The sequence below is a fragment of the Physeter macrocephalus genome, chromosome 18, assembly GCF_002837175.3.
Source record: "Physeter macrocephalus isolate SW-GA chromosome 18, ASM283717v5, whole genome shotgun sequence".
Taxonomy (NCBI): Eukaryota; Metazoa; Chordata; class Mammalia; order Artiodactyla; family Physeteridae; genus Physeter; species Physeter macrocephalus.
Window position 1 is genome coordinate 100,791,690 of NC_041231.1, and position 669 is coordinate 100,792,358.

Here is a 669-nt window from a genome sequence, read left to right on the forward strand (position 1 = left end):
GCGGAGCGGCTGGGCCCGTGAGCCATGGCCGCTGAGCCTGCGCGTCCGGAGCCTGTGCTCCGCGACGGGAGAGGCCACAGCAGAGGGAGGCCCGCGTACCGCAAAAAAAAAAAAAAAAAAAAAAAATGCACTCTTTCTTAATCTGCCTATTTTCAGCAGCTGCCTCATCCAGGCTTCTGCTGTGCTAGCGAGGGGCATCGGCCGTTTGGACAGGCTAGAGGATAAGACCTGGGGTCTGCCGCTTTCACAGACTTCCAGCCAAGCCTCTTTTCTTCAGCTCCGCCTCAGCCACTCTCTGGGGTCCCGCGAAAACATTCAACTGCTGAACTTCCTCGGAGTTTGGAGTGTGAATCAGCGTCCTTCTCCTTTGCCACTTAGTCTTTGCAGTTATGGTTTTACATTTATCCTCAGGAAAAAGTACTTTACTTGTCCTAATTCACCCAAGACTTGGGCTTTGTGAGACTGTGCACAAGTAACAAAAAATGAGCATGAATTGTTTTTAAAATATATAGTGAATTGGACTAATTTTTAATTAATAACTGGTAAATTTAAGAGAACAAACTATTCTCTGTAAACAAAAAATGAGCATGAATTGTTGTTAAAATATATAGTGAATTGGACTAATTTTTTTTTTTTTTTTTTTTTTTTTTTTTTTTTTTTTTTTTTTTT